This window comes from Pan paniscus, chromosome 13, assembly GCF_029289425.2.
Source record: "Pan paniscus chromosome 13, NHGRI_mPanPan1-v2.0_pri, whole genome shotgun sequence".
Lineage (NCBI taxonomy): Eukaryota > Metazoa > Chordata > Mammalia > Primates > Hominidae > Pan > Pan paniscus.
In genome coordinates, this window is record NC_073262.2 from 89,031,331 (window position 1) to 89,052,892 (window position 21,562).

Below are 21,562 nucleotides of genomic sequence, written 5' to 3' on the forward strand. Positions count from 1 at the left end.
CAAGGTACAGCTTGGGCTGTTGATTCAGAGAGTGTAAGCCCCAAGCATTGGCAGCTTCCACATGGTACTGAGCCTGTGTGTGCACAGAAGTCAGGAATTGAGGTTTGGGGACCTCAGCCTACATTTCAGAGGATGTATGGAAATGCCTGTATGCCCAGGCAGAAGTTTGCTGCAGGGGCAAGGTCCTCATGGAGAACCTCTGCTAGAGCAGTGTGGAAGGGAAATGTGGGGTTGGAGCCCACACACAGAGTCCCTACTGGGGCACCGCCTAGAGGAGCTGTGAGAAAAGGGCCACCATCCTCCAGACCCCAGAATGGTAGATCCCCTGAAAGCTTGCACCCTGCACATGGAAAAGCCACAGGCACTTAAGCTAGCCCATGAAAGCAGCCAGGATGGAGGTTATACCCTGCAAAGCCACAGGGGCAGAGCTACCCAAAACCATGGGAACCCATCTTTTGCATCAGTGTGACCCAGATGCGAGACACAGAGTCAAAGAAGGTCATTTTGGAGTCTTAAGATTTGACTGTTCTGTTGGATTTTGGACTTGCATGGGGACTGTAGCCCCTTGGTTTTGGCCAATTTCCTCCATTTGGAACAGCTGTATTTACCCAATGCCTGTACCCCCATTGTATCTAGGAAGCAACTAACTTGCTTTTGACTTTACAGTCTCATAGGCAGAAGGGACTTGCCTTGTCTCAGATGAGACCTTGGATTGTGAACTTTGGAGTTAATGCTGAAACGAGTTAAGACTTTGGGAGACTGTTGGGAAGGCATGAGTGGTTTTGAAATGTGAGGACATGAGATTTGAGAGGGCCCAGGGCCGGAATGAGATGGTTTGGCTGTGTTCCCACCCAAATCTCATCTTCAATTGTAACTCCCACAATTCCCACGTGTCATGTTATGGGGGCGGATCTTTCCTGTGCTGTTCATCATACTGAATGAGCTTCATGAGATCTGATGGTTCTAAAAACAGGAGTTTCCCTGCACAAGCTCTCTTTTTGCTTGCTGCCATCCATGTAAGATGTGATTTGCTCCTCCTTGCCTTCCACCATGATTGTGAGGCCTCCCCAGCCATGTGGAACTTTAAGTCCATTAAACCTCTTTTTCTTCCTAGTCTCAGCTATGTCTTTAGCAGCAGAGGATGGATAAAACAGACTAATGGAACTTGTATGAATTCACATTTATGAAATAAACAGAAAAAGATATTTTATATGCAAGGATCTTTATTGTAGCAGTATTTATAATCATTAAAAGCTGGCAAGATATTTGAATGGTCAAAACAAGGGAATATTATGTAGCAATTAGAGACATTTTTCTATAATCATATAAGGATATGAGTGGGAAGGGGAGGAATCAAAAACTGTATATACAATATAATCCCACTGACACTTAAAGTGAAAATATTTTTGTTGGTGTGAATGGAAAAAAAAAAAAGGAAAAAAGTACAGAAAAATGGGAGCAGCAGTTATCTCCAGATGATGAAACTGATAAATTTATTTTTCTTTATACTTTCCTGTAAATTATAAAATTTCTATGATTAGCATGAATTATTTTTATAATCTAAAAGATGTATTTTGAAAGTCCATGGCTTGTGTCTAATCTTGAAACCCATTAATTTAAATACATTCATTTACTTTTTCATGATGATCATCTAATAGAAGATAAAGTTATTCATTACCATATGAAAATTTTTCAAAAATCTTTAATTTCTAAATAAATACTGCTTTTTTAAAATTAAACTGTTTAATTTCAGGTAATTCATGGGACAAATAGCCACTATAATTTAAAACATGTACTTCTGGAACCTAGAGAAATCGTCAGATCAAATAAACTAATTGTCTGAATTACCACCAACTCCATCTTTCCTGGTCCATGACTTCCACTGAATCTTCTGAACATTTCCAGTCTGTGTTTAAAACTACAATGTGCCTTGGTCTGTGGGACAAACCCGGGGAAGTACTACAGGGCTTCAGAGATGCAATGTGGTTCTTGTCACAGAAATATGATCACTGATGTGTTGAGGTTGGACACTCAGTTACACTTGTTTTATTTCACAAAACCACTTAAAGCTTAAGTTAAAGGAAGTCAACATATTTTTTATTTACTTATTTTCATTTCATACTTCTCTTCAAAGATATTTTTATTTTTCAAAGTCAATGTATTTTGTTTGAACAATGTTTTAAAATTGCTGCAATGCAACTTGATATAGGAACACTCAAGAGGGCACTGATATTTTCAATATAGCTCAGTTAGGAACAAAGGTTTTACAAATAGAAGGCACTTAGTGACCTGCTAGTTTAATCCCATCATTTTTCAAATGAAACTGAGGCTCACAGGGCTAAGAAACTTGTCGAAGTTCAAATCCAATTATGACAGAGCTACTATGTGTCTAATTCCAGTATTTTTTAACACCCAATACTGCTCAACTACCTGAGATCAGATGGTCAAGTTTGCAATTTTCTGATACTTGAAAACAAAAAAAAAAACAGAGGTCACATGAAGAAAACAGCTGCAAATTGCGTTATCAGTAATTATCTCTATTTTGGAGGGGGAAAAATCATGTTTTTCTTTTTCCTAAATGGTAAAAATGTTGTATTTGCATGAAGTTTGTTTACATTCATCATTAACTTTTCTACTAAAATTCTGTGAGTGAATATAGTGGGGCATTTTTTCTTCTTTTAATGAGGCAAGGTGCAAGTATTACCTATAGTTAATTAATCTTAACAAACAAGCCAGTATTTCAACTTGGATTTTGATGTGTGAAAAATAGCACTTTTAGGACCTGATCCTGGCAGATCTGACTTAACAGCCTGTAATTTAAAAAATAGCAAACTAGGAGTCACTCACCTCATGGCCTCACTATATTAGAACACACAATTTCAGTAGTACCAAAGCAAAGCAAAACAATTTTTTCTACTGCTTATTAATGGTAAATTGAAGACACAACAATTTATAGAGATTTATTAGTGTAGAGGTAAATACCGATTTAAAGAGACTTCTGGGCTGCTTTAAAGCGTGCTTTCAATAGTGAATACAGAACTAGAAGTAACCATTACACATACTATTGCATACCAAAAAATTACTGGTAAATCATAAATCAGAATTATCAAAATTTTAAATTATAATAACTTCTAGTATGTTTATCTATGATTTATTTATATTCTGCCATGTTCCTATTATAAACTAAGGATGGCTTAACATATCATACAATATAGCAAAATAGCAGAAATTAAAAGTTTTTAAGAAAAATAAGGCAAAAATAAAATTAGTTCAGGAAAACATGAAGGAACTAAGTATAAGGGAGGTGGGGAGAACGAGGAATAGTCTAAGTATGCTAACGTCCTTATTCATAGTTAAAAATCTGTAACCGTATTTTAAAAAATGTAGTTAAAATGACCTCAATCTCTTAAATTTTTAGATTTTTTTAATTTTAGGGAAATATTCCAGTGACTTACATTGCTTTGTGATTAAAAAAACAAATATTTAGGCCAGGCACAATGGCTCACACCTGTAATCGCAACAATTTAGGAGGCAAAGGCAAGAGAATAGCTTGAAGCCAGGAGTTCAAGACAATTCTAGGCAACAAAACTAGACTCCGTTTCTACAAAAAAAATATAAAAATTAGTCAAGTGTGGTTGTGCACACCTGTAGTCCTAGCTACTTAGGGATAAGGTGGAAGGATTACTTGAGGTAGAGTTCAAATAAGTAGCAGGCTATGATTGCACCAGTGTACTCCAGCCTGGTCAACAGAGGAAAACCGTTTCAAAAAAAATAAATCAGCCTGAAGTTACTTCATTTTCTGGTGGGTTTTTGTTGTTGTTGTTGTTTGTTTGTTTTTGTTTTTTTGTTTTGTTTTTTGAGATGGAGTCTTTCTCTATCACTTAGGCTGGAGTACAGTGGTGTGATCTCTGCTCACTGCAACCTCTGCCTCCCAGGGTCAAGCAATTCTCCTGTCTCAGCCTCCTGAGTAGCTGGGATTACAGGCGCCCGCCACTATGCCCGGCTAATTTTTGTATTTTTAGTAGAGAGATGGGTTTCACCATGTTGGCCAGGCTGGTCTCAAACTCCTGACCTCAGGTGATCCACCTGCCTCAGCCTCCCAAAGTGCTGGGATTACAGGTATGAGCCACCGCACCGGGCCTGTTTTTTTTTAACGCATATTAAATGTTATATTTTAATTAAAAATTACATGTAGAGTACTATCATACCTGCTTCAAAATTATTGTTACCTACCTATTGTCTCTCTGTATATATACACAAAGAGACACAATAAATTCTATTTAACAAATATTTACAATATTTCTGTTACGTAGACTTTGGCTTATTTTTTACTTTCTTCTTAGTAACTTTCCATATTTAATTATTTTATGTAAATAATAAATACATTATTCTTTTCAATAAAACCTAAGAGCTGTGATTTTTAAAATATTTTAATGCAAGTATTGGGCATTTGAATGAGTTTGTGTGCAGTGCAATTTAATCCGTTAGTAACCTTGCTCCCAAGTTATACTCTATATTGGAACAATCAAGAGCTCAGGTGTAATTACAATCACATCGGGCTCCAAATCCCAGCCCAGTTTAATGAATAAGACCACTACCACAACCACCATGACCACACACACACACACACACACACACACACACACACACACACCCTCCTCGCCATTTGGGACTGGTATTCACTCAGTGATTTCTGCAGCTCGAGAAGAAAAAAAATATTGCTCCTTCATTTCTGGGAGGCCTTACATTATTGTTATTTCTCACTGTTACATTTCTGCTACAACTAACGAAAGGAGAATTCTCTCACTTCTTTCAAAAAATCTTCAATAATCCAACCACCAAGGATTTAGAAGTTCGCCTCATTTTTTCAGGGTCCTTTTGGTAAGGAAACCATTGAGGTTCCCAAGGTCGGCACTATAGGGCCATTTAAATCAAGATACAGTTAGAATACAGGACCTACTAAGAAGCATTAAATTTTCAAGGCCACCCTTACCAGCCTTGAACTATCATTCTGAGACACATTTAATGTACCTTTCCTTCTGCCCAGGAAGAGATACGAAGTCTAGGTATGAATCCTACTCCTGACATTTACTGAGTATGTGACTTGGGCACATGGCTTAACTTCAATGCATCTTATTTCCTCACCTGTAAAATGGAAATATGTTCTGGAATTGTGAGGATTAAATGAGATAACTGAAAATGACTAGCACAATATCTTACCCCTAACAAGTAGGAATTTATTCAATCTTTCCAGGCCTAACTTTCCTACCTTATCATTCTGAGTTCCTTCCTTACTTTCCTTAAATACCTTAAATACTGTCCTTGCTATTCTATTATTTCCTCTGTTCTACCACTTGTTTTCTTTTCTTTGCTCTCTCTGTTTATTCCGCTCCCAGATCATCAGGTAGCCTTCTTGTCACACTAATTTCCTAGTGAATTCTAATCCTGAGCTCCTGAGGAACTGACCTATCTGTTACCAACTCCTTCCAACAATTTTCCCAGGAAGTATAGGAAATCCAATAGAAATATAATAGAGGAAGTCTAGATCTGGTATTCTATGGGGCCTGAGATAAATAACTGCATTAAACACCATAAATCATAGTTATCTGCACAAAGTTAAAGGAAAAGCTGCCAATATTTTGATGCTGTTCAAGAGCTAACAAAGAAAAAATAAAATATGTAAAATATTTGATATAAAATTAATATCAAATCTGAGCTAGTTAACATGGAAATATTAGCAATATAATTAATACATATCTGCAAATAATTAATGACTGATTGATGTGTTTACAATTAATGTAATGCCTGTAGCCCTAGATATTCAGGAGGCTGAGGTGGGAGGACCACTTAAGCTCAGGAGTTCAAGGCTGCAGTGACCTATGATTGAGCCACTGAACCCCAGCTTGAGTGACACAGCAAGATCCTGTCTCTAAAAATATAAATTTTAAAATTAAAAAAGGAGGAAAAGGTAAAAAAAATTTTAATATAATGCCAGTCTTGATTCCTCATGGTTCACAGGATATCATCTTCTGCTGCAACTTAAAATAATTGGAAGAAATTTTAGTTACAATGTCTGACCTCTATCCTGGCTCTAACAGTAGCTCTTCTTTGTCACCTGGAATTAGCACTTTAATGTATTTGGCCTTCAATTCCCTCATTTATAAAAGGACGAGATTGAGTTTACAATCCAAATAGACCTTTATGCCCATGAATTCAATAGAATCATTCGTTATTGCTTCTTATTTGTAAGAATAAAATAATGACAGTGTGTGCTACACAGCATTTCATTAAAGAATCATTGATCCACATGGCCCTTGCTTGTAATTATTGGGCACGTAATGACAGTCTAGTGTCTCTTCTTTTTTCAAAGTATCCACATGATAGCATAAAACATCAACATCAATTACTCCCTGGAAACTCTACCTGCCTTCTTAGTGCTCATTATCCACACCCAAATGAAAATCAATGATATCTGTGAGTAAACATCTGTTTGGTTTATTGCTAATTTCTATCAAAATAGATATAATATATATAAAAGAGAGGTAAAGTAGATAGCTATTTGATATTCAACCTTCTGTCAGAAATTATTCATGCCAATTAACTAGAATGCTGAGGTGTTCCATTTATTTTAAAACACTCATTTTCTAGCCCAGTAGGCTTAGAATGTCAGGAAATATGTTTGTATTTTACTAAGCTCAAGTCAAATTATACTTTTTCTAATCTCTCTAAGAAATGTTATTTAAAGTAACCATTTGTTCACTTGTTCAGTGCTTAATGATTATCTATGACTGTGTTAAGAGTTAAAAATACCTAGATGATAAAGACAAATTGTCTGCCCACTGGAAGCACACGGTTCTGTAAAAGAAGCAGATACATATGCAAATCCTGACAGTTCAATTCGATAACAGATATGTGAACAAAGCAGAATGAGAAGTGTCTGAGTGTCTAGAAATTATTCACGAAGAACTGGCTAGCACAGTGCCTGGCACATTAAGTTGGGGTTTAATAAGAATTTGCTGAATGTTAAATAATTGACTTTTCAGCTGACAGTTTAAAAGATGTGTAGAGATTAAAGACAAGATGGGGAAGGACATGATAAATAGAGAAAACGATTTCTGCAAAAAAGGTTTTAATGTTGCACTCTGATATATGCAGTAGTTTAGTGAGACCGATGAGGCCGAAGCCTCAGGCAAGTCTTGACTCCTAGAGGCCTTGTAAATCAAGTGAGGATTTTGAGTTTTACCCTGACATATATGGAGATCATATCTGTATTTTAGAAAAATGACTCTGGAATAATTTGCAGAAGGAAAAGATGGAATCGTTTGTGAACCTGTCAGAAGGATACAATAATAATCTATGCAAAGAAAGCCTGAACTGTGGCCATTTCAGAAAGAAGTGAGGCATATTGGAAACAATTGAGGAGGTGACAATTTATCTATAACAGAATATAAGACAGAGGAAAGTGTCTAGACACATTTTTAGGATACTGTCATGAAAAAGTCAGTTGATAGTGACACCATTTGCTGAAAATTTAAGAGGAAATTGCACAAGAAAGTGGCTGTAGAGTATTTGTGTTCCCCCAAATTCATATGTTAAAACCTAATTCCCAATGTGTTGGTATTTGGAGGTGTGGCCCTTTAGGAGGTGATTAGGTCATGAGGATGGAGCCCTCATGAAAAAGATTAGTGCCCTAATAAAAGAGAACCCAGGGAACTTTCCTGCCCCTTCTGACATGTGAGGACAATGAGAAGACAGCCCTCCATCTATGAACCAGGAAGCAGGCCCTCACCAGACACTGAATCTGCAGGCACCTGGATCTTGGAATTCCCAATCTCCAAAACTCTGACAAAAGAAATTAGTGTTTATAAGCTGTCCTGTTTTTAATATTTTGTTGTAGCAGCTTAGGACTAGGACAAAGAGGAAACAAACTAAGATGATATGTTGAGCCTTAAATATTTGTATAGTATCTAGGAGTATATGTTTAGCTGGCCATAGGAAAAACTGATATGAGACAGATTCTATTAAATCTAAAAACTTGAAACCATCATTTTTTCATATAGTGTTTGAAATTGTGGTTATTAGACAGATTACTTAATAAGAGTACAAAGGAAAAAGGGCAGAGAATAGGACTCTAGAAAAAGTCAATTTATAAGAAAAGGAAATGCTAATGAAACAAAAAAGTATGCAGAGGGAAAGAGGGGTGTGAGAAGAACCAGAAAAGTAGATGTTATTGAAGAGGAGAGACGGAGGTAAGTTTGAAGAAAGAAATTGTCAATAATGCCAAGTTCTGCAAAAGGTCAATTACAATGAGGAGGAAAGCCAGTATTATTTGTTGATTACCCATATAAGCAAGTCAGTAAGCTAGATTCTTTACATAATTTATCTCACTGACAATCTTAAACACCTTGAGTTATGTATTCTTTCACTTATCTTGCACCAGGAAAAGTGGCCTCCAAGAATTGTGACTTTCATAATATGCATGAGAAAGAGAAATCAAACACAAGTTAACCAGTCCTAAGGCCCTTGTTCTTATAAAAATAAAATAAAAAATAAAACACTAAGCTTCCCAGAAAGTTAGAATTTTTATTCACTAGTCTAAAATTCTAAATGGGGATGATAAGCTTTCTGGCTTGGACAGTATAAGGCTAGAAACCAATGATGACTGTGTTTGTTTGCCATGAACAAGAATTTAGATATGCACAAAGAGCAATAATTTGTCTCTGATTGGCCCCACAGTTCCAGGCTTCACATGGGAAATGGGAGGCTCAGGTCTGGGCAAATTATAGCCATTTCTACCATGTGGAATGCAACAATATCATGGTACCTTCTTCACATACAGACTACTACCACAAGGAAACCAATTATCCACCTCCTCCCTCTCCAGCCACCAGTGAATTTTGTGCACCACTGTCAGATTATATTTTCTAAAATTTGTGCCCCTTCATTTTCCAGGCAACTATAAAACAACGTTATGGTTGTTCACTGTCTCTGGAAGTTCACATTTCAGAGCTAGGTATTCAAGTCTATTCACAATATTTTCTCAGGTTTATCTTCACCTTTATCATACCCATAGATATTCAGTGAAATTGAATGTGTCTCAGATTTATGCAGACATCCTGAGTTTTCACCTCAATGATCACTCAGTTTCCCTGTAGCTTCTTACGTAACTCCTACAAATGCTTCAAAGGCCTCCTAAATAACACTTCCTCCTTAAAACAGTTTTTATTTATTTAAAACTGCTACTTATTAACAAAAATAATTTGCATAATCATTATCCAGGTAACATTAACTAAGCGCTTGAGGTGAATATAATTAATTAGTTACAATCATAATCATTGCTTTAATTGCTATATACATATGTATACATTATGGTTTCTTACAGGAAAACACAATGAAAATATTGTATCCTAAATACCCAGTGTTCCCATTCCAAACTATATTTCTACTCTGGTATTAACTGTATTATCTCTAATTAAAATTCATACTGATAATTTAGTTTTGGATTATTAATGTCTTCTTGAATATTTGATTAATGACTCTATACAAGCATGCTTTCTACATAGCTCTCAGCATTTGGCAGGACTAAAAGATTCCTACTAACAATTGTTTTCCATTTAAACATTAAAGTTCTAAAACATAACGTTTCAAAGGAGTTTCTATTTCTATAAAATTTATTCTGACCCTGGAAAAACTTCCAGCTATACAAAAAACATAATCTTTATGATAGCTTACTTTCTTCATCTTAAGAAAAGTGTGGAGGAAGAGCAGAGTTGCAACAGGCTGCTTACAGGCTATCCAAGTGAAAGGGTTGATATGAAAGTTGGAGATATAAGTGCAGAACTTGGAAGTGAACGTGAATCGAGATTTAACTAGATGAATCACTCATACTGAAGGATCATTGAAGCCATAAGTCAGTAGGACAATTAGTATGGAAGAAAGTATAAATGCTGAAGGAAAATAAAAATTGTCAATACTTGTGGGAGGGAAGAAGAGAGATGACCCATAGAATAACATGATAAAAAGGAGAAACAATGTAATAGAAGGTCATGGCTGACAAGGGAGGAGTCCTGACTGTAATTAGTACACTATTTTCCCCTTTATCTGCAGTTTTGCTTTCTGCATTTTCAGTTACCCACTGCCAACCACAGTTCAGTACAATAAGTTTGTATAGCACAATAAGATATTTGGGGAGAGAGAGACTATAATCACATAACTTTTATTATAGTATATTGTTATAATATTTTGATTTTATTATTAGTTATTGTGGTTAACCTCTTATTGTGTCTAATTTATAAGTTAAACTTTATCATAGGTATGATGTATAAAAAATAGTATAGATAAGGTTCACTTCTTTTTGTGGTTTCAGGCATATAATGAATGTCTTGGAACATATCCCTTATAAGTAAGGAGGGATTACTGTATTTCAAGGACTTTAGAGAAGTGCAGAGAATAAAGTCTCATTGTGCAGTCATCAGTGACAGTGGAGAGAGTTTACAGGAGCAGTGGAAGTGGAATCTAGAGCAGCACAGGCATAAAGCTGAGTGAGTGGAATACAGGTTACTGTTTGAGGAAGATAAGTGGCAAAAAAAATTTTTAAACATAGCTCAAAGGGAATCTAAAGATAGTTTGGGGGCTTTGTTGTTTTGATGTTTTATTTGCTAAATTATGTTTTTGTTTCATTGTTCTTGTTATTGGGTTGTTGTATATTCCATTTTTGTTTTGATTAAGCTCTATTTATCTCTTTAAATTCCTTTTATTTTCTTCTTAACTTGCACTTGTCCCCACCACTTTCATATTTATAACATCTCCAAGACTCTTCTTGTTAAGGTTGCTATAATTTCCATGCTATGAAATATCAGAAATCACTTCTCTGTCCCTACCATATTTGAAATTTAAACTGCATTTAAAATAAGTGATTATTTCCTCCTTCTTTAAATGCTTTCTTTTCTTGGCTTCTATGACTCAACTTTTTCCTGCTTTCCTTCTACCTTCCTCAACAGACTTCTTTCCTGTCTCTTCCTCCTAGGCTTAACCTCCAACTGTTGATAGTACTCCAGATTTGAACATAAATCATCTCACCTCTGTGTTTTCCTTATCTCTGTGAAATCCTGGCTTTAATACCTTCTCTTGGTCAATAACTCTCAAATATGTATTTGTTCTGGACTACTCTCTTGAATGTCAGATTCATATTCAACTGCCTAGTTAACATCTCCACTGACTCTTTAAAAGAAATCTCATTCAAGATATGGCAGCACCACCAGGTGTTATGTTCCCTGTGGAGCCACTGGGTCCCCCACCACCCCCACTGGAACTCCCAAGCTAGGCTTTGCTTCTTCAGGAAGCTCCAGGTTCTCTAAGACCTTATGACAGTACCTTGATGGAAAAGTTGAAGTCATATTTTCAGGCTTGCTTTGCTTCTCTGGTGAGTCAGAAGTATGTCAATGGCACCAATCAGGAAGAAATTCAAACTGGTGTTGATCAGTGTATCCAGGAGTTTCTGGATATTGCAAGACAGATAGGATGTTTTTTTCTTCAAAAAGATTGCAATTATCTGTCCAGAAACCAGATAATGCTATCAAAGAGGATTTCTTCGAACTAAGGAATGAATTATAGTGGAAAGACATGCTGGTCCAGAAGAACTTGACATAGTTGCGGCATTCACGGCAGGTGCTGGAGGACATCAATGTGCAGCACAGAAAGCTAGCCGACATCCCTCAGGGTTCCTTGGCCTATCTTGAGTAGGCATCTGCCAATATACTTGCACCTCTGAAGCCAACCTGAGCAAAAGGCAAAGCCTGTCAGCATGAGAGTGGCTGGTGTCTGAGACAACTCTATGCAGACACTTTTTGCCACACATCCCTTCTTGTGGACTTGACATTTTGGAAGAACTCTGCCAGAAAATGAGTTGATTTTAGTTTTAGGCTCCCATCTAAAATTTTTTCACTATTTTTATAGCTGTTAATTTCTTGGGTATATTATAAAAATGTCTGTGGCTTGGGCAACCCAGTAAATTTTTTTATCTTTAGCAAAGTTTTAGAGTATTAGTGTGATATCACTTATACATTATTTTTTATACTTTTTCCACATGTTTTAAATAACTTTTTAATGACTTTTCATCTTTTTATATATGTTCTCAATTGTTACATTAGTCTGATCTGATGTAAAAATTATAATAGCCTGAGGATGAGGACAACGGATACCCAGTGGAATTTGGGAGCCTTTAACTCAGAACCATCCAAGAAAGTGCATTCTTGAAAATCCAGTTTCCAGCCTTGGAATGCAGTGGTGATAGTACTGAGTTGACAACAGACATCTACCATGAATGTAATAGAAAATAACTTATTGCATAATTTTCAATATTATGCACAATGGTAAGATGAGATATGCCTCAAACTTTGTCCCCCTCTCCAACTCATACCTAATTTGAATTTCATTTATGGGTGTAAGCAAAATTAGAACTTTGTCTTGTGTTAAAATGGAAATTTAAAAAGTTTAATAAAATGTCTATGCTACTTTGAATGAATCAATAAGATGTTTTCTTGAGATCAGGTTTTAAAGAAGGGATAAAGAAACAGAAAATATGAAACTTTAGGTTCCTGAGAGGGATCTATACCACAAAATAAAAACAAGAGGAGATAAAAGAAAAACAAGATTTTGGGAAGATGAACTACAGTTTTGCCCAACGGTAGCCTGAATGGAGTACAGGGAAAATTTTGTCCTACTTCCAAGGTAAAACAAATACAATAATTTAAAGGTATCCTTATTACACTGTCACAATAAACTCATAAGTTTAAAAATGGGTCATTTACAGAGAAATTAAGATTTTGTTTTATAATTAAATTTTTAATCCTTGCAGCATAAAGATAAATTTTACATGATGCTCATGCTGTAAAAGATAATTATGTCTCTATCAGACAAATTTGAATTCCACTTTGCTTTTCTTAACGGTTGGTAGGATTTTTTGTTTTATTTAGAGAAACTTTAAATTGATTTTTATTGATTTTTAATGGTTCCCTCCTCCTCAAAAATAAAAAGCAGTATGATGTTTCTTTCTCAGTTAACTCATTTACCAGCTATTGATTACTTTGAGTCAATAATCTGGCAAGTGATCATGCAATTGGGAAAGCTGAATTTCTTCATGTGTTTATTAGGAATATGAAAAAACTGCTGCTAGATTGGACTAGCACACACATAAATCAACAATGTTGAAGTCCCTAATTCCTTTCCACTAGTTATTAGAAGAGATCCCCGGATGTACAAAAGAAATTGTAATCCCCAAAGAAGATACCTAGGCAAAATTGCCTAAATGATACAAAAAAGATATGTTGGTAAGGAAAAAGAGAAAAGATTAAGATAAACACCAGAGTTTGCAGAGCAAAATGAGAAGAGCTGAGACTAGTAATCCCCTGTTGATATATGATAGGAAGCACTGGTGCACAGTGCCTTTCAAGATACTGGCACTATGAACTGAATTCATTACAGAACATTATTTACCTGTGCTCTGTCTGTGAAGGTACTATGTCAAAAATAATAATGGAGATAAAAATTTCAATCTTACTGACAGTGCCTAGGGATGATGCCATAAGACTGTGCTGGCAACTTCATCTTAAAGTTCTGTTTTCTATTATTATAAATTTTCTTAAAAAAATACTTTAGTGCTGTTATTTTTCAACTGGTCTCTTGGTGATATTGTAAGAAAGATTGAGTAAAATCTATTCAACTGTTTTGTGTATTTCATCTAGTAAATATTTATTATTCCATGATATTAATCCATAAACATGTCACGGTATTGTTCCCTGTACTGATCAAAATGCATTCCCTGGGATTTAGGATTAGATATATTTTGTAAGCACAATAAATAGTAAATTAAAGTTTTAACACAACAAAAAATGAAAAATAGAAGAGTGGTCAAGAAATATACAGTATAAAACATGATAAAGTGTATTAACCTAAGTCACACTCTTAGGTAAAACATCTTTGTTATAAGTATATTTTCACCCTAATTTAATAATGTCACATCAAGAAGACCCCAAAGCCTGCCTAAGGAGCAAGTTTACTTGAATGATTTCTAATGTGTCCCCCAACCTTCCCTAATTGACATCTTACCTAATGTCTAAAATTTAATATTTGAAATTTTCTTTTTCGGACTAAAACAGTCAAGTTGGTTGTTGAAAATGGTACAGTAAGCTTTTTCAGACCTTTATCCTTTAATGTAGAGCATGTATATGATTCCTGAGTATGGAATAAGTGGAGATTTCTCAGAAACAATATTAAATAAGGAAAATACATGTCTCATAATGATGCCTACAAGTATGATATCATCTAAATAAAGTTTTAAAACACACAGACACACGAACAGCACATGCTGGTTACAGACATATGTAAATGTAATAGCATGTAAAATCAGGAAAAAATACTATTTTTAAAAAGTGAATTTCTCTAAAAAGGAAAGAAAAATACCTATAATGAAGAAATTCAAACAATATAAATAAGACAAATATATTTGAATTTAGTTATCTTTAAATATTCTCTGCTTTAAAATAACAATATATCTGTCTTAAATAATCTACAAGACTTAAGATTCTCTCTTTGCTGTTAATATCAAGGTGTCTTAAGATTTACCTAGTTCTTTTTATAATGTCAAAAATTGCTCTATTTTTCAACAAATATCACTATTGTATTCCATGATACATCTTGACTTTATTTCAGATATTTGAAAATTCTGAACACTGAGAATTCTGAACACTCAGTACTTGCGTGAGTGTTGAGCACAGAGAGATGCAATTAAATTTCTCATCATTAGTTGACATTCTCTTCTAATGTTTTGAGGAAATGAAAGCCTATCTATAAGCACTGGCTGATGAAAGGGAATTATAGCAAGTATTAGGAGATAATTGTGTAAACCATGCAATGCTTATTAATTATCTGATGATGACTTAATACTAAAACATATTAGTCTATTTGTATTTGGAAAAAAAGCAGATATAATAAAACCTGCTGCCAACAAGAAAAAAATGTGTTCATTATGAGTTTCAGTAACTTGTAAATGTCTATCTGGCAATCTATTAAAATTATATATGTATAACATATATATATATATAAAATAACAAAAGTATTCAAAATACTTAACCAGTATAACATGGGTTTCAGGCAATTAAAAAAGCAGATTGACCAATCAGAACAGAAGCTGACTATAAACAAAAGGCAAATCACACCCTTATCTTAAGGGACTAAGAAAAGGTAAAAATAATTATCATTTCCTTACTATATATAGCCCTGCTTTCTCATTTAATAGCAATGCTTCTCAAATTTTGATGTGCATATGAATCAACTAGGAATCTTGGGAAAACGTAGATTCTGATTCATTACATCTGGAGTGGGTTATAAAACACTGTTATCCAAAGTGTGGTCCTCAGACTATTAAAATAGGTGTCATCTGGGAGTTTGTTGGAAACATACAATGTCATGGCCTTTCCCAAACCTACTGAAGAATAATCTATATTTTAATACAATCCCTGAATAATTCATATTTCAAATATTAAAATTAAGAAGCACTGTTCTGACATATAACCTGGTGCTTTTAATTGATCAAAGGCAAATAAGCGAATGGGGAAAATTTTAGAGAATAAGAAAGGCTCAAGAAATGTAAATCAAATACAACATGTGAAACTTGGTATATGGAGTTTGTTGATAGTAAAGAACGATTGTTAATTCTGTTAAATGTAATAATTGCATGTAATTATGTAGGAAAAATACAGCAAAATATTAACAATTGCTCAAACTAACCAATGGGTATATGAAAGGTCATACATAAATCTCTCTATTTTGTGTATGTTTGAATTTCCTCATAATAAAACTTAAACAGTCCCCAAAGATTATTAATTAAATATTGCAGATTCTGTGAGTCAGGAATTCTGACACACAGCAGCTTAGGGTCTCTCATGAGGTTGTAGTCAGACATTGCTGAGACCTGCAATTATGAAAGCTTGACTGGGGTGGTAGGATCCACTCATCACATGGCTACATGACTAGAAAGTTGGTGCTGGCAAGTTGGTTCCTCTCCACTTGGGCCTCTCCAGGAACTGTTTGAATGTCCTCATGACCTAGTGGCTGGTTTTCTCCAGAGCAAGTAATCTAAGAGATCAAGGCGGGAATTTTAATGTCTTTTATGATCTAACCTTAAAAATCACATCCCATCTCTTCAATTGTATTCTATTGGTCACTTTCTTTCAGAGTGTTCCAATTACTCCAAAGGAGAATAAATTAGAGAGGAGCAAGATTTGAGGCAAGGACACCAATTTTGACAATTTTTTCTACATTTTTTATCGCACTCAAAGATTTTTGGCAAATTACAGAATTTAAAACTAGAAGAATACTTGTCCATCAGATTGGTGACACAGGGTAATTGCTCTAATAATCTCAAATTTTCAGTGGCTTAATACAATAAAAATTTCTTTTTTACTCAGGCAATATCCATCCAGGTCAGCAAAAACTGCTTTATGACTCACAGCTTTATAGTCTTCTTGGTTCAGCAAATAGAGGAAGGAAGATATATTTGCCTGTGGGAATTTTTAAGGGCCAGGACTGAAAGTGGCGTATGTTACTTATACCAGATGTCGTTGGCCATAATTCAGTCACATGGACACTTCTAAATGCAAAGAGGCTGTATGACCAGGAAGAAGAAGTTCATTTGTAAAACAACTATCCAGTTGATGTCTTAGGAATCTTCTAATCTGTATGTTTTAATTTATAATGGAAGGATATTGGGATCCAGGGAGATAAAGGTCACATAACGAGTGTCAGTCTGGAATGAGAATTTACATAATTTGACTCCCATTTCGGTTATCTTGTCTTTCTATCAAATGGTGACAATTTGTTCTCACTCCTATTCTATGTTCATGATTTCTTGTTTGTTCTTTAATTGAATTTATTTTAAATTCAAATATGATTTTAGTCAATTTGGGCTACTATAACAAAATGCCATAAACTGAGTAGCTTATAAACAGCAAAAACTTATTTCTCAGTGTTTTGAATGTTGGGAAGTTTCAGATCAAGGAGCTAGCAGATTTGATGTCTGGCAAGGGCCCACTTCCTCACTGACAGCTGTCCTCTCACACTAACTACACATAGTGCAAATAACAGACAAACAGAGAGCCAATTCATGAATGAACTCCCATTCACAATTGCTTCAAAGAGAATAAAATATCTAGGAATCCAACTTACAAGGGATGTGAAGGAACCCTTCAAGGAGAACTACAAACCACTGCTCAATGAAAGAAAAGAGGACACAAACAAATGGAAGAACTTTCCATACTCATGGGTAGGAAGAAACAATATCATGAAAATGGCCATACTGCCCAATGTAATTTATAGATTCAATGCCATCCCCATCAAGCTACCAATGACTTTCTTCACAGAACTGGAAAAAACTAAGTTCATATGGAACCAAAAAAGAGCCCGCATTGCCAAGTCAATCCTAAGCCAAAAGAACAAAGCTGGAGGCATCACGCTACCAGACTTCAAACTATAATACAAGACTACAGTAACCAAAACAGCATGGTACTGGTACCAAAATAGAGATATAGACCAATGGAACAGAACAGAGGTCTCAGAAATAATGCCGCATATCTACAACTATCTGATCTTTGACAAACCTGACAAAAACAAGCAATGGGGAAAGGATTCCCTATTTAATAAATGGTGCTGGGAAAACTGGCTAGCCTTATGTAGAAAGCTGAAACTGGATCCCTTCCTTACACCTTATACAAAAATTAATTCAAGGTGGATTAAAGACTTAAATGTTAGACCTAAAACCATAAAAACCCTGGAAGAAAACCTAGGCAATACCATTCAGGACATAGGCATGGGCAAGGACTTCATGTCTAAAACACCAAAAGCAATGGCAACAAAAGACAAAATTGACAAATGGGATCTCATTAAACTAAAGAGCTTCTGCAGAGCAAAAGATACCACCATCAGAGTGAACAGGCAACCTACAACATGGGAGAAAATTTTCGCAACCTACTCATCTGACAAAGGGCTAATATCCAGAATCTACAATGAACTCAAACAAATTTACAAGAAAAAAACAAACAACCCCATCAAAAAGTGGGCAAAGGACATGAACAGACACTTCTCAAAAGAAGACATTTATGCAGCCAAAAAACACATGAAAAAATGCTCATCATCACTGGTCATCAGAGAAATGCAAATCAAAACCACAATGAGATACCATCTCACACCAGTTAGAATGGTGATCATTAAAAAGTCAGGAAACAACAGGTGCTGGAGAGGATGTGGAGAAATAGGAACACTTTTACACTGTTGGTGGGACTGTAAACTAGTTCAACCATTGTGGAAGACAGTGTGGCGATTCCTCAGGGTTCTAGAACTAGAAATACCATTTGACCTAGCCATCCCATTACTGGGTATATACCCAAAGGACTGTAAATCATGCTGCTATAAAGACACATGCACACGTATGTTTATTGCGGCACTATTCACAATAGCAAAGACTTGGAACCAACCCAAATGTCCAACAATGATAGACTGGATTAAGAAAATGTGGCACATATACACCATGGAATACTATGCAGCCATAAAAAAGGATGAGTTCATGTCCTTTGTAGGGACATGGATGAAGCTGGAAACCATCATTCTCAGCAAACTATCGCAAGGACAAAAAACCAAACACTGCATGTTCTCACTCATAGGTGGGAATTGAACAATGAGAACACGTGGACACAGGAAGGGGAACATCACACACCAGGGACTATTGTGGGGTGGGGGGAGGGGGGAGGGATAGCATTGGGAGATATACCTAATGCTTAATGACGAGTTGATGGGTGAAGCACACCAACATGGCACATGTATACATATGTAACAAACCTGCACGTTGTGCACATGTACCCTACAACTTAAAGTACAATAATAATAAAAAAAAAAAGAACATTTTAGGGACAAATGATTATATTTTTAATTAAATTTCCTGAGTGTGATAATACTGCAATTTTGTAGGGGCATGTCTTTTTTCAAATATGCTGATATATTTAGGGGTGAAGTGTCATAACATCTCCAACTTTCACATAGTTCAGGGGTGGAAGTATTAATGTATGTAGATAAAAAGCAGATGTGGGAAAATGGTAATAGTTGTTGAATTTAGTTGAAGGGTACATAATTGTTCATTATATAGTTTTTGCTATTTTCTCTGGTTTATAACTTTTCAAAATTAAATTAAAAGAATAAAATTATATTTTAAAAAAAAGAGTGAGGGAGTCTCTCTCAAGTCTCTTTTATAAGGGCACTAGTCCCATTCATGAGAGTTCTGGCTCTATTACCTAATCACCTCCTAAAGGCCCCGTCTCCTAATACAACACCTTGAGGATGAGGATTTCAACATATGAGTTTTGGGGGAATATAAACATTCAGATAATACCAAATACTAAAATGGATTCAAAGCTGAAAAATAAAAATTAAGCTGTTGCCAAATTATACAACCAAACATTACTTGAAAGTCAAATTTATTAGGGGTTCAGATGGATACCATGTAAACTATAACTTCACAAAACATACAAAGTGTCTTAAACTATTTCCCTTAAATAAGAAGTGATGAATTAATGGTTTTTAATTTTATGTGCAAAGACAATTCAGTCATGAAAAACTTAGCCTTTGGTATTGACTTGTATGCCACTGCTATACATTTTCTTATTTTCTCACAAACATCAGACTTTCTTAATTAAACAAATATATCATCTCTACCTTGTGATTACAACTCAACAATTAAAACCATGGAATTAAAAGAAACAACATTTATTTTAGAGCTTGTAGAGTTGTTTATCTTGCCAAATAACTAGAGAAAAGGGGCTCCCCACAGTTCATATGCTGTTTATGAAGGTAATATTGTATAATTTATCACTAGATAAAACACGACAGGCAAGTTCAAAGAAAGTAATGGCATTTTCACTTTGAGCCTGATGAAGCATATATAACAGCAAAACATTACCCTTGTCTCTATTTCATGGTATGGGAACATGAACTTTCTCTCACCTTAGGCCCCAGTAAACTTTACTGTTAATAACTTCAGTATATACCTAACATTGTTTTTGTTTATTTTCCCACATCACCTATATACATATAAATCTACTTCACATTTTCTTCTACTGCCTTTGCTTAAATATGTATCACTGTGTGGTTTACCATTCTTTCAACTTTTCTTTTGCAGTTCCCATTCTTAGACTTCATAACACATGGTAGATATGGTCTGTGTTCTGCTTAAGAAGGTTTATCCCCTTCTTTCATATTTAAGATTTTGCCTTGTCCTCATGAAATAAACAGATTTCTACCCTGAATGAAGTTAAATGCTCATAATTCAAAGATAAATTGTCTGTGCTGGCCTACAAATTGACCATGTACACAAAATGTACCTGTTCACAACTCTGATCATCCAGATATGTAACTAAAGATGAGTTGATCATAATCTCCAGGAAGTTACAATTTTATATAAAAGCCCTACCCTAAACCCAGCCTTCTGGAGATAACAAAGGCTTTGAAACTTAAGTCTAACATTTCTCATTATTTCCTGTGACTTGGAGACCAACTCAGTATAATATTTGGATTTGATTCACCAATACCTTACATTTCAAAAGGCATAATAAATAGCTGAAATTGCCTTGAATTCTGGAAAAGTCCAGAAACATAAATTATAAGGCAAAGGCTATTTAGAAAACTTAGGAGGTAATATGACGAGGGGTAAATAGAGCATATAGATCGGTTCAAATTCAAACAATATCTTAGAAATAAGTAGATTTAATCATCTGAGGAAGAACAATCTTGTATCAAAAATAGAACCAAAGAACAAAGACACTGGCAAATAGATACACTAATTTTATGCTAATTGATGTCTGTAAAAAAATCTTAAATAGCTTGGAGTTTTTGTTTATTTGTTTTGCACAATTAAGACTACAGAAACAAATTACTATTTCCACATTTGGAAGGAAACAAAGGAGAATTAGAATTATCACTGGGAAAAGACTGCACAGTTCTCAAACAAGATAGCTTAGGACTCCATACCTCTTCCCAAATTATACTGACAAAACACTACAGAAAAGTAGATTCTAAGTCTAATAGTGGCACAAAATAAGTAGCACTTTGAGTACTATCCAAGAAGTGGTACATAATGTTCCTAGGCTAGAACTGGGGGAGTTGGGGGGACTGGGTCGGGGGGGAACTTATTAAGTCAAAACAGGACAAAAGAAAAACAGAGTGATTTGTATTTGTAAAAATATGTAAATCCAGCTATGATTATTTTGAATATCTCAGGGATGCAGACCTGTCCATTCTGCCACTAACCCAGAAGCCAGTCAGTGTAAATAAATTAGAATTATAGATGGTTCCCAACCTATGATGATATGATTTATAATTTTTGTCTTTACAATGGTGCAGAAGCAATACACATTTAGTAGAAACCATACTTAGAGTCCACATACAACCAATCTGTTTTTCACTTCCAGTACTGTATTCAATAAATTACATGACATATTACCACTGTATTATAAAATGGGCT

At 35.1% G+C, this 21,562-nt stretch overlaps 1 long non-coding RNA gene and 1 pseudogene across 10 annotated transcripts in view; one reads left to right on the forward strand and one right to left on the reverse strand.

The window, feature by feature from the left end:
• The window catches only part of LOC103786954 (uncharacterized), a 461,968-nt gene that overhangs the window by 331,259 nt on the left and 109,147 nt on the right, over positions 1 to 21,562 (reverse strand). The window lies entirely within an intron of this gene.
• LOC129397290 (mediator of RNA polymerase II transcription subunit 28-like) lies at positions 1,219 to 11,781 on the forward strand (annotated as a pseudogene).